This window comes from Dama dama, unplaced genomic scaffold, assembly GCF_033118175.1.
Source record: "Dama dama isolate Ldn47 unplaced genomic scaffold, ASM3311817v1 ptg000071l, whole genome shotgun sequence".
NCBI lineage: Eukaryota > Metazoa > Chordata > Mammalia > Artiodactyla > Cervidae > Dama > Dama dama.
The window spans coordinates 102,465-115,272 of record NW_026870892.1 but is presented as its reverse complement, the minus strand read 5'-3'; positions in this window follow the sequence as shown (position 1 = coordinate 115,272).

Here is a 12,808-nt window from a genome sequence, read left to right as displayed (position 1 = left end):
TGAAACGGTCTGAAAAATAGGAGGAGCATGAAGCGGTGTTGAAAAACATGAAGAGCCTGAAAAGGTGTGAAAATATGAAGAGATTCAAAAACATGAAAAATATGAGGAGCTTCAAAAGGTGTGACAAATATGAAGAGCTTCAAAAGGTGTCAAAATGAGATGAGAATGAAACGGTCTGAAAAACAGGAGGAGAATGAAGCGGTGTTGAAAATCATCAAGAGCCTGAAAAGATGTGAAAAATATGAAGAGCTTCAAAAGGAGTCAAAAATATGAGGAGCATGAAACGGTCTGAAAAATAGGAGGAGCATGAAACGGTGTTCAAAAACATGAAGAGCCTGAAAAGGTGTGAAAAATATGAAGAGCTTCAAAAGGTGTGAAAAATATGAAGAGCTTCAAAAGGTGTGAAATACATGAGGAGCATTAAACGGTCTGAAAAATAGGAGGAGCATGAAGCGGTGTTCTAAAACAAGAAGAGCGTGAAAAGGTGTGAGATATATGAAGAGCTTCAAAAGGTGTCAAAAATATGAGGAGCATGAAACGTTCTGAAAAAGAGGAGGAGAATGAAGCGGTGTTGAAAAACATCAAGAGCCTGAAAAGGTGTGAAAAATATGAAGAGCTTCAAAAGGTGTGAAATAGATGAGGAGCATTAAATGGTCTAAAAAATAGGAGGAGCATGAAGTGGTGTTCAAAAACATGAAGAGCCTGAAAAGGTGTGAAATATATGAAGAGCTTCAAAAGTTGTCAAAATATGAGGAGCATGAAACGGTCTGAAAAATAGGAGGAGCATGAAACGGTGATCAAAAACATGAAGAGCCTGAAAAGGTGTGAAAAACATGAAGAGATTCAAAAGCTGTGAAATACATGAGGAGCATGAAACGGGCTGAAAAATAGGAGAAGCATGAAGTGGTGTGGAAAAACATGAAGAGCCTGAAAAGTTGTGAAAAATATGAAGAGCTTCAAAAGGTGTGAAAAATATGAGGAGCAAGAAATGGTCTGAAAAATAGGAGGATTATGAAACGGTGTTCAAAAACAAGAAGAGCCTGAAAAGGTGTGAAAAATAGTAAAAGCCTCAAAAAGTGTCAAAAATATGAGGAGCATGAAACGGTCTGAAAAATTGCAGGAGCATGAAGTGGTGTTGAAAAACATGAAGAGTCTGAAAATGTCTGAAAATAAGAAGAGCTTCAAAAATATGAGAAATATGAAGAGCTTCAAAAGGTATCAAAATGAGATGAGCATGAACCGGTCTGAAAAATAGGAGGAGCATGAAGTGGGGTTGAAAAAATGAAAAGCCTGAAAAGGTGTGAAATATATGAAGTGCTTCAAAGGTGTCAAAAATATGAGGAGAATGAAACGGTCTGAAATATAGGAGGAGCAAGAAGTGGTGTTGAAAAACATGAAGAGCCTGAAAACGTGTGAAAATTATGAAGACCTTCAAAAATGTGAAAAATATGAAGAGTTTCAAAAGGTGTGAAAAAAGAGATGAGCATGAAACGGTCTGAAAAATAGGAGGAGAATGAAGCGGTGTTGAAAATCATCAAGAGCATGAAAAGGTGTGAAAAATATGAAGAGCTTCAAAAGGTGTCAAAAAGGGATGAGCATGAAAAGGTCTGAAACATAGGAGGAGCAAGAAGTGGTGTTGAAAAAAATGAGAAGCCTGAAAAGGTGTGAAATATATGAAGAGCTTCAAAAGGTGTGAAATACATGAGGAGCATGAAACTCTCTGTAAAATAGAAGGAGCATGAAGTGTTGCTGTAAAACATGAAGAGCCTGAAAAGTTGTGAAAAATATGAAGAGCTTCAAAAGGTGTCCAAAATATGAGGAGCATGAAACGGTCTGAAAAATAGGAGGAGCATGAAGCGGTGTTGAAAAACATGAAGAGCCTAAAAAGGTGTGAAAAATATGAAGAGCTTCAAAAGGTGTCCAAAATATGAGGAGCATGAAACGGTCTGAAAAATAGGAGGAGCATGACACCGTGCTCAAAAACATGAAGAGCCTGAAAAGGTGTGAAAAATATGAGGAACTTCAAACGGTGTGAAATACATGAGGGGCATTAAACGGTCTGAAAAATAGGAGGAGCATGAAGCGGTGTTCAAAAACATGAAGAGCCTGAAAACGTGTGAAAAATATGAAGAGCTTCAAAAGGTGTGAAAAATATGGAGAGCATGAAACGGTGTGAAAAATAGAAGCAGCATGAAACGGTGATCAAAAACATGAAGAACCTGAAAAGGTGTGAAAAATATGAAGAGCTTCAAAAGGGGTCAAAAATATGAGGAGCAGGAAACGTTCTGAAAATTAGGAGGATCATGAGCGGTGTTCAAAAACATGAAGAGCCTGAAAAGGTGTGAAAAATATGAAGAGCTTCAAAAGGGGTCAAAAATATGAGGAGCATGAAACGGTCTGAAAGATAGGAGGAGAATGAAACGGTGATCAGAAACATGAAGAGCCTGAAAAGGTTGAAAAATATGAAGACCTTGAAAAGGTGTGAAATACATGAGGCGCATGAAACTCTCTGAAAAATAGGAGGAGCAAGAAGCAGTGTTGAAAAACATCAAGAGCCTGAAAAGGTGTGAAAAATATGAAGACCTTCAAAAGGTGTGAAATACATGAGGCGCATGAAACTCTCTGAAAATTAGGAGGAGCAAGAAGCAGTGTTCAAAAACATGAAGAGCCTGAAAAGGTGTGAAAAATATGAAGACCTTCAAAAGGTGTGAAATACATGAGGCGCATGAAACTCTCTGATAATTAGGAGGAGCAAGAAGCAGTGTTCAAAAACATGAAGAGCCTGAAAACTTGTGAAAAATATGAAGAGCTTCAAAAGGGGTCAAAAATATGAAGAACATGAAACCGTCTGAAAAATAGGAGGAGCATGAGGTGGTGTTGAAAAACATGAAGAGCCTGAAAACGTTTGAAAAATATGAAGATCTTTTAAAGGTGTGAAAAATATGAAGAGCTTCAAAAGGTTTGAAATATATGAAGAGCTTCAAAATGTGTCAAAAATATGAGGAGCATGAAACGGTCTGAAAAATAGGAGGAGCATGAAGTGGTGTTCAAAAACATGAAGAGCCTGAAAAGATGTGAAAAATATGAGGAGCTTCAAAAGGTGTCAAAAATACGAGGAGCATGAAACGGTCTGAAAAATAGGAGGAGCAAGGTGTTGAAAAACATGAAGAGCCTGAAAACGTGTGAAAAATATGAAGAGCTTCAAAGTTGTGAATAATATGAAGAGCTTCAAAAGGTGACAAAAATGAGATGAGTATGAAAGGTCTGAAAAATAGCAGGAGCATGAAGCGGTGTTGAAAAACATGAAGCGCCGGAAAAGGTGTGAAAAATATGAAGAGCTTCAAAAGGTGTCAAAAATATGAGGAGCATGAAACAGTCTGAAAAATAATATGAGCATGAAGTGTTGTTGAAAACATGAACAGATTGAAATGTTGTGAAAAATATGAAGAGCTTCAAAAAGTGTGAAAAATAGGAGGAGCATGAAACGGTCTGAAAAATAGGAGGAGCATGAAGCGGTGTTCAGAAACATGAAGAGCCTGAAAAGGTGTGAAAACTTGAAGTGCTTCAAAATGTATCAAATATATGAGGAGCAGGAAACGGTCTGAAATTTAGGAGGAGCATGAAGCGGTGTTCAAAAACATGAAGAGCCTGAAAAGGTTTGAAAACTATGAGAGCGTCAAAAATATTAGGAGCATAAAACGGTCTGAAAAATAGGAGGAGCATGAAGCGGTGTTCAAAAACATGAAGAGCCTGAAAAGGTGTGAAAAATATGAAGAGCTTGAAAAGGTGTCAAAAATATGAGGAGCATGAAATGATCTGAAAAATAGGAGGAACATGAAACGGTCTGAAAAATAGGAGGAGTATGAAGCGGTGTTCAAAACATGAATAGCCTGAAAAGGTGTGAAAAATATGAAGAGCTTCAAAAGGTGTCAAAAATATGAGGAGCATGAAATGATCTGAAAAATAGGAGGAACATGAATCGGTCTGAAAGATAGGAGTTGCATGAAGTTGTGTTCAAAAACATGAAGAGCTTGAAAAGGTGTGAAAAATATGAAGAGCTTCAAAAGGTGGGAAATACATGAGGAGCAAGAAACGGACTGAAAAATAGGAGGAGCATGAAGCGGTGTTCAAAAACATGAAGAGCCTGAAAAGGTGTGAAAAATATGAAGAGCTTCAAAATGTGTTAAAAATATGAGGAGCATGAAACCGTCTGAAAAATAGGAGTTGCATGAAGTTGTGTTCAAAAACATGAAGAGCCTGAAAAGGTGTGAAAAATATGAAGAGCTTCAAAAGGTTGGAAATACAATAGGAGCAAGAAACGGACTGAAAAATAGGAGGAGCATGAAGCGGTGTTCAAAAACATGAAGAGCCTGAAAAGGTGTGCAAAATATGAAGAGCTTGAAAAGGTGTCAAATATATGAGGAGCATGAAATGATCTGAAAAATAGGAGGAACATGAAACGGTCTGAAAAATAGGAGGAGCATGAAGCGGTGTTCAAAACATGAATAGCCTGAAAAGGTGTGAAAAATTTGAAGAGCTTCAAAAGGTGTGAAATCCATGAGGAGCATGAAACGGTCTGAAAAATAGGAGGAGCAGGAAGCTGTTTTCAAAAACATGAGAGCCTGAAAAGGTGTGAAAAATTTGAAGAGCTTCAAAAGGTGTGAAATCCATGAGGAGCATGAAACGGTCTGAAAAATAGGAGGAGTATGAAGCGGTGTTCAAAAACATGAAGAACCTTAAAAGGTGTGAAAAATATGAAGAGCTTCAAAAGGTGTCAAAAGTATGAGGAGGATGAAACGGTCTGAAAAATAGGAGGAGCATGAAGCGGTGTTCAAAAACATGAGGAGCCTGAAAAGGTGTGAAAAATATGAAGAGCTACAAAAGGTGTCAAAAATGTGAGGAGCATGAAACGGGGTTCAAAAACATGAAGAGCCTGAAAACGTGTGAAAAATATGAAGAGCTTCAAAAGATGTGAAAAATATGAAGAGCTTCAAAAGGTGTCAAAAATGAGATGAGCATGAAACCGTCTGAAAAATAGGAGGAGCATGAAGTAGTGTTGAAAAACATGAAGAACCTGAAAAGCTGTGAGAAATATGAAGAGCTTCAAAAGGTGGGAAAATATGAAGAGCTTCAAAACGTGTCAAAAATATGAGGAGGATGAAATGGTCTGAACAATAGGAGGAGCAAGAAAGGGTGTTGAAAACATGAAGAGCCTGAAAAGGTGTGAAATATATGAAGAGCTTCAAAAGGTGTGAAAAATATGAAGAGCTTCAAAAGGTGTCAAAAATGAGATGAGCATGAAACCGTCTGAAAAATAGGAGGAGCATGAAGTAGTGTTGAAAAACATGAAGAACCTGAAAAGCTGTGAGAAATATGAAGAGCTTCAAAATGTGTCAAAAATATGAGGAGCATGAAACGGTCTGAAAAAGAGGAGGAGCAGGAAGCAATGTTGAGAAACATGAAGAGCCTGAAAATGTGTGAAAAATATGAAGAGCTTCTAAAGGTGTCAAAAATATGAGGAGCATGAAACGGTCTTAAAAATACGAGGAGCATGAAGTGGTGTTGAAAAACATGAAGAGCCTGAAAAGGTGTGAAATATATGAAGAGCTTCAAAAGGTGTCAAATATATGAGGAGCATGAAACGGTCTAAAAAATAGGACGATCATGAAACGCTGTTGAAAAACATGAAGAGCCTGAAAAGGTGTGAAAAATATGAAGAGCTTCAAAAGGTGTCAAAAATATGAGGAGCATGAAACGGTTTTAAAAATAAGAGGAGCATGTAGTGGTGTTGAAAAACATGAAGAGCCTGAAAAGATGTGAAAAATATGAAGAGCTTCAAAAGGTGTGAAAAATATGAACAGCTTCAAAAAGTGTCAAAAATGAGATCTGGATGAAGCGGTCTGAAATATAAGAGGAGCATAAAGTGCTGTTGAATAACATGAAGAGCCTGAAAAGGTGTGAAAATTTGAAGAGCTTCAAAAGGTGTGAAATACATGAGGAGCATTAAACGGTCTGAAAAATAGGAGGAGCATGAAGCAGTGTTGAAAAACATGAAGAGCCTGAAAAGGTGTGAAAAATATGAAGAGCTTCAAAAGGTATGAAATACAGGAGGAGCATTAAACGGTCTGAAAAACAGGAGGAGCATGAAGCGGTGTTCAAAAACATGAAGAGCCTGAAAAGGTTTGAAAAATATGAAGAGCTTCAAAAGGTGTGAAATATAGGAGGAGCATGAAGAGGTGTTCAAAAAAATGAAGAGCCTGAAAAGTTGTGAAAAATATAAAGAGCTTCAAAATGTGTCAAAAATATGAGGAGCATGAAACGGTCTGAAAAATAGGAGGCACATGAAGCGGTCTTCAAAAACATGAAGAGCCTGAAAAGGTGTGAAAAATATGAAGAACTTCAAAAGATGTCAAAAATATGAGGAGCATGAAATGGTTTGAAAAATAGGAGAAACATGAAGCGAAGTTGAAAAACATGAAGAGCCTGAAAAGGTGTGAAAAATATGAAGAGCTTCAAAAGGTGTGAAATACATGAGGAGCATGAAACGGTCAGAAAAATAGGAGGAGCATGAAGAGTTGTTAAAAAACATGAACAGCCAGAAAAGGTGTGAAAAATATGAAAACCTTCAAAAGGTGTGAAAAATATGAGGAGCATGAAACGATCAGAAAATTAGGAGGAGCATGAAGCCGTGTTGAAAAACATGAAGAGCCTGAAAAAGTGTGAAACATATGAAGAGCTTCAAAAGGTGTGAAATACATGAGGAGCATGAAACGGTTTGAAAAATAGGAGGAGCATGAAGCGGTGTTCAAAAACACGAAGAGCCTGAAAAGGTGTGAAAAATATGAAGAGCTTCAAAAGGTGTCAAAAATATGAGGAGCACGAAACGTTCTGAAAAATAGGAGGAGCATGAAGCAGTGTTGAAAAACATGAAGAGCCTTAAAAGGTGTGAAAAATATGAACAGCTTCAAACGGTGTCAAAAATATGAGGAGCATGAAACGGTCTAAAAAATAGGAGTACCATGAACCGGTGTTGAAAAACATGAGGAGCCTGAAAAGGTGTGAAAAATATTAAGAGCTTCAAAATGTGTGAAAAATATGAAGAGCTTCAAAAGGTGTCAAAAAAGAGATGAGCATGAAACGGTCTGAAAAATAGGAGGAGAATGAAGTGGTGTTGAAAAAAATGAGGAGCCTGAAAAGGTGTGAAAAATATGAAGAGCTTCAAAAGGTGTCAAAAATGAGATGATCATTAAACGGTCTGAAAAATAGGAGGAGAATGAAGTGGTGTTGAAAAACATGAAGAGCCTGAAAAGGTGTGAAAAATATGAAGAGCTTCAAAAGGTGTGAAATACATGAGGAGCATGAAACGGGTTGAAAAATAGGAGAAGCATGAAGTGGTGTGGAAAAACATCAAGAGCCTGAAAAGGTGTGAAAAATATGAAGAGCTTCAAAAGGTGTGAAATACATGAGGAGCAAGAAACGGTCTGAAAAATTGGAGGATCAAGAAGCGGTGTTCAAAAACATGAAGAGCCTGAAAAGGTGTGAAATATATGAAGAGCTTCAAAAGGTGTGAAATACATGAGGAGCATGAAATGGTCTGAAAAATAGGAGGAGCATGAAGTGGTGTTCAAAAACATGAAGATCCTGAAAAGTTGTGAAAAATGTGAAGAGCTTCAAAAGGTGTGAAATACATGAGGAGCCTGAAACTGTTTGAAAAATAGGAGGAGCATGAAGTGGAGTTCAAAAACATGAAGAGGCTGAAAAGGTGTGAAAAATATATAGAGCTTAAAAGATGTGAAAAATGGAGGAGCATGAAGCGGTGTTCAAAACCATGAAGAGCCTGAAAAGGTGTGAAAAATATGAAGAGCTTCAAAAGGTGTCAAAAATATGAGGAGCATGATATGGTCTGAAAAATAGGAGGAGAAAGAAGCGGTGTTGAAAACATGAAGAGCCTGAAAAGGTGTGAAATATATGAAGAGCTTCAAAAGGTGTGAAAAATATGAGGAGCATGAAATGGTCTGAAAAATAGGAGGAGCATGAAGCGGTGTTGAAAAACATGAAGAACCTGAAAACGTGTGAAAAATATGAAGAGCTTCAAAAGGTGGGAAAATATGAAGAGCTTCAAACCGTGTCAAAAATATGAGGAGCATGAAATGGTCTGAAAAATAGGAGGAGCATGAAGCGGTGTTGAAAAACATGAAGAACCTGAAAACGTGTGAAAAATATGAAGAGCTTCAAAAGGTGGGAAAATATGAAGAGCTTCAAACCGTGTCAAAAATATGAGGAGCATGAAATGGACTGAAAAATAGGAGGAGCATGAAGTGGTGTTGAAAACATGAAGAGCCTGAATAGGTGTGAAATATATGAAGAGCTTCAAAAGGTGTGAAAAATATGAGGAGCATGAAATGGTCTGAAAAATAGGAGGAGCATGAAGCCGTGTTGAAAAACATGAAGAGCCTGAAAAGGTGTGAAAAATAAGAAGAGCTTAAAATGGTGTCAAAAATATGAGGAGCATGAACGGGTCTGAAAAATAGGAGGAGCATGAAGCGGTGTTGAAAAACTTGAAGAGCCTGAAAAGGTGTGAAAAATATGAAGAGCTTCAAAAGGTGTCAAAAATATGAGGAGCATGAAGCGGTCTGAAAAATACGAGGAGCATGAAACGGTGTTGAAAAACATGAAGAGTCTGAAAACGGGTGAAAAATATGAAGAACTACAAAAGTTGTGAAAGATATGAAGAGCTTCAAAAGGTGTCAAAAATGAGATGAGCATGAAACGGTCTGAAAAATAGTAGGAGCATGAAGTGGTGTTCAAAGAAATGAAGAGCCTGAAAAGGTGTGAAAAATATGAAGAGCTTCAAAAGGTGTGAAAAATAGGAGGAACATGAAGCGGTGTTGAAAAACATAAAGAGCATGAAAACTTGTGAAAATTATGAAGAGCTTCAAAAGGTGTGAAAAATATGAACAGCTTCAAAAAGTGTCAAAAATGAGATCTGGATGAAGCGGTCTGAAATATAAGAGGAGCATAAAGTGCTGTTGAATAACATGAAGAGCCTGAAAAGGTGTGAAAATTTGAAGAGCTTCAAAAGGTGTGAAATACATGAGGAGCATTAAACGGTCTGAAAAATAGGAGGAGCATGAAGCAGTGTTGAAAAACATGAAGAGCCTGAAAAGGTGTGAAAAATATGAAGAGCTTCAAAAGGTATGAAATACAGGAGGAGCATTAAACGGTCTGAAAAACAGGAGGAGCATGAAGCGGTGTTCAAAAACATGAAGAGCCTGAAAAGGTTTGAAAAATATGAAGAGCTTCAAAAGGTGTGAAATATAGGAGGAGCATGAAGAGGTGTTCAAAAAAATGAAGAGCCTGAAAAGTTGTGAAAAATATAAAGAGCTTCAAAATGTGTCAAAAATATGAGGAGCATGAAACGGTCTGAAAAATAGGAGGCACATGAAGCGGTCTTCAAAAACATGAAGAGCCTGAAAAGGTGTGAAAAATATGAAGAACTTCAAAAGATGTCAAAAATATGAGGAGCATGAAATGGTTTGAAAAATAGGAGAAACATGAAGCGAAGTTGAAAAACATGAAGAGCCTGAAAAGGTGTGAAAAATATGAAGAGCTTCAAAAGGTGTGAAATACAAGAGAAGCAAGAAATAGTATGAAAAATAGGAGGAGCATGAAGCAGTGTTCAAAAACATGAAGAGTCCGAAAAGGTGTGAAAAAATATGAAGAGATTCAAAACGTGTGAAAAATAGGAGGAGCATGAAGCGGTCTGAAAAATAGGAGGAGCATGAAGCCGTGTTGAAAAACATGAAGAGCCTGAAAAGGTGTGAAACATATGAAGAGCTTCAAAAGGTGTGAAATACATGAGGAGCATGAAACGGTTTGAAAAATAGGAGGAGCATGAAGCGGTGTTCAAAAACAAGAAGAGCCTGAAAAGGTGTGAAAAATATGAAGAGCTTCAAAACGTGTGAAAAATATGAGGAGCATGAAACTGTCTGAAAAAGAAGAGAAGCATGATGCGGTGTTCAAACACATGAAGAGCCTGAAAAGGTGTGAAAAATATGAAGAGCTTCAAGAGGTGTGAAATACAAGAGAAGCAAGAAACAGTATGAAAAATAGGAGGAGCATGAAGTGGTGTTGAAAAACATGAAGAACCTGAAAAGGTGTGAAAAAATTGAAGAGCTTCAAAAGGTGTCAAAAATATGAGGAGCATGAAACGGTATGAAGAATAGAACGAGCATGAAACGCTGTTCAAAAACATGAGGAGCCTGAAAAGGAGTGAAATATATGAAGAGCTTCAAAAGGGGTGAAATACAAGTGGAGCATGAAAAGGTCTGAAAAATAGTAGGAGCATGAAGCGGTGTTCAAAAACATGAAGAGCTGAAAAGGTGTGAAAAATATGAAGAGCTTCAAAAGGTGTCAGAAATATGAGGAGCATGAAACGGTCTAAAAAATAGGAGGAGCAAGAAGCGGTGTTCAGAATAATTAAGAGCCTGAAAAAGTGTGAAAAATATGAAGAGCTTCAAAAGGTGTGAAAAATATGAGGAGCATGAAACGGTCTGAAAAATAGGAGGAGCATGAAGCCGTGTTGAAAAACATGAAGAGCCTGAAAATGTGTGAAACATATGAAGAGCTTCAAAAGGTGTGAAATACATGAGGAGCATGAAACGGTTTGAAAAATAGGAGGAGCATGAAGCGGTGTTCAAAAACAAGAAGAGCTTGAAAATGTGTGAAAAATATGAAGAGCTTCAAAAGGTGTCAAAAATAGGAGCATCATGAAGCGGTGTTCAAAAACATGAAGAGCATGAAAAGGTGTGAAAAATATGAAAAGCTTCAAAAGGTGTCAAAAATATGAGGAGCATGAAACGGTCTGAAAAATAGGAGAAGCATGAAGTGGTGTTGAAAAAGATGAAGAGCCCGAAATCGTGTAAAAAATATGTAGAAATTCAAAGGGTGAGAAATATATGAAGAGCTTCAAAACGTGTCAAAAATATGAAGAGCATGAAACGGTCTGGAAAATAGGATGAGCATGAAAATGTGGTGAAAAACATGAAGAGCCTCAAAATGTGTGAAAAATATGAAAAGCTTCAAAAGGTGTGAAAATATGAAGTGCTTCAAAATTGTCAAAAATGAGAGAAGCATGAAACCGTCTGAAAAATAGGAGGAGTATGACGTGGTGTTCAAAAAAATGAAGAGCCTGAAAAGGTGTGAAATATATGAAGAGCTTCAAAAGGTGACAAAATTATGAGGAGCATGAAACGGTCTTAAAAATAGGAGGAGCATGAAGCGATGTTGAAAAACATGCAGAGCCTGAAAAGGTGTGAAATATATGAAGAGTTTCAAAAGGTGTCAAAAATATGAGGAGCACGAAACGGTGTGAAAAATAGGAGGAGCATGAAACGGTGTTCAAAAACATGAGGAACATGAAAAGGTGTGAAAAATATGAAGAGCTTCAAAAGGTGTGAAATATATGAGGAGCATGAAACGGTCTTTAAAATAGGAGCAGCATGAAGCGGTGTTCAAAAACATGAAGAGCATGAAAAGGTGTGAAAAATATGAAGAGCTTCAAAAGGTGTGAAAAATATAAGGAGCATGAAACGGTCTGAAAAATAGGAGGAGCATGAAGGTGTGCTCAAAAACATGAAGAGCCTGAAAAGGTGTGAAAAATATGAAGAGCTTCAAAAGGTGTGAAAATTATGAACAGCTTCAATAGCTGTCAAAATTGAGATGAGCATGAAACGGTCTGAAAAATAGGAGGAGAATGAAGTGGTGTTCAAAAACATGAAGAGCATGAAAAGGTGTGAAAATATAAAGAGCTTCAAAAGGTGTGAAAAATATGAGGAGCATGAAACGCTCTGAAAAATAGGAGGAGCATGAAGCGGTGTTCTAAAGATGAAGAGTCTGAAAATATGTGAAAAATATGAAGAGCTTCAAAATGTGTCAAAAATGACATGAGCCTGAAACGGTCTGAAAAATAGCAGGAAAATGTAGTGGTGTTGAAAAACATGAAGAGCCTAAAAATGTGTGAAATATATGAGGAGCTTCAAAAGGTGTCAAAAATATGAGGAGCATGAAACCGCCTGAAAACTAGGAGCAATATGAAGCGGTGTTCAAAAACATGAAGAGCCTGAAAAGGTGTGAAAAATATGAAGAGCTTCAAAATGTGTCAAAACTATGAGGAGCATGAAACCGTCTGAAAAATAGGAGTTGCGTGAAATTGTGTTCAAAAACATGAAGAGCCTGAAAAGGTGTGAAAAATATGAAGAGCTTCAAAAGGTGTCAAAAATATGAGGAGCATGAAACGATCTGAAAAATAGGAGGAACATGAAACGGTCTGAAAGATAGGAGTTGCATGAAGTTGTGTTCAAAAACATGAAGAGCCTGAAAAGGTGTGAAAAATATGAAGAGCTTCAAAATGTGTTAAAAATATGAGGAGCATGAAACCGTCTGAAAAATAGGAGTTGCATGAAGTTGTGTTCAAAAACATGAAGAGCTTGAAAAGGTGTGAAAAATATGAAGAGCTTCAAAAGATGGGAAATAAATGAGGAGCAAGAAACGGACTGAAAAATAGGAGGAGCATGAAGCGGTGTTCAAAAACATGAAGAGCCTGAAAATGTGTGAAAAATATGAAGAGCTTGAAAAGGTGTCAAAAATATGAGGAGCATGAAATGATCTGAAAAATAGGAGGAACATGAAACGGTCTGAAAAAGAGGAGGAGCATGAAGCGGTGTTCAAAAACATGAATAGCCTGAAAAGGTGTGAAAAATTTGAAGAGCTTCAAAAGGTGTCAAAAATATGAGGAGCATGAAACGGT